General features: G+C 37.5%; 1 long non-coding RNA gene across 1 annotated transcript; it reads left to right on the top strand.

Annotated features, from left to right (window-relative positions):
* LOC111787397 lies at positions 1-235 on the top strand. The gene is made up of 2 exons (XR_002813972.1): positions 1-47; positions 141-235. It is a non-coding gene; the product is annotated as an uncharacterized LOC111787397 (long non-coding RNA).
* The last annotated feature ends 37 nt before the right edge of the window (positions 236-272 follow it).

Genomic DNA, 272 nt, shown 5'->3' with positions numbered 1-272 from the left:
GAAATTCGTATCAAACCTGATGCCGACAGTGGTACTATCACCATAACGTATGACAATTTTCATGGATCTTGTACTGTTTTACTTATCATTACTGAGTGAACTTAGTTAATTAACAATTTCAAAGTTTTTTGTGTTTTTAGAGATACTGGTATTGGGATGACTAAAGAAGAGCTCATTGACTGTCTCGGAACTATAGCTCAGAGTGGCACTTCAAGATTCTTGAAGGCCCTGAAGGTTCCCCCTTCCTCCATTTACACTTGTTTCAGTATCAT

This window comes from Cucurbita pepo, unplaced genomic scaffold (genome assembly GCF_002806865.2).
Source record: "Cucurbita pepo subsp. pepo cultivar mu-cu-16 unplaced genomic scaffold, ASM280686v2 Cp4.1_scaffold018035, whole genome shotgun sequence".
NCBI lineage: Eukaryota > Viridiplantae > Streptophyta > Magnoliopsida > Cucurbitales > Cucurbitaceae > Cucurbita > Cucurbita pepo.
The sequence above is the reverse complement of the archived record's forward strand: the minus strand, read 5'-3'. Positions and strand labels throughout refer to the sequence as shown.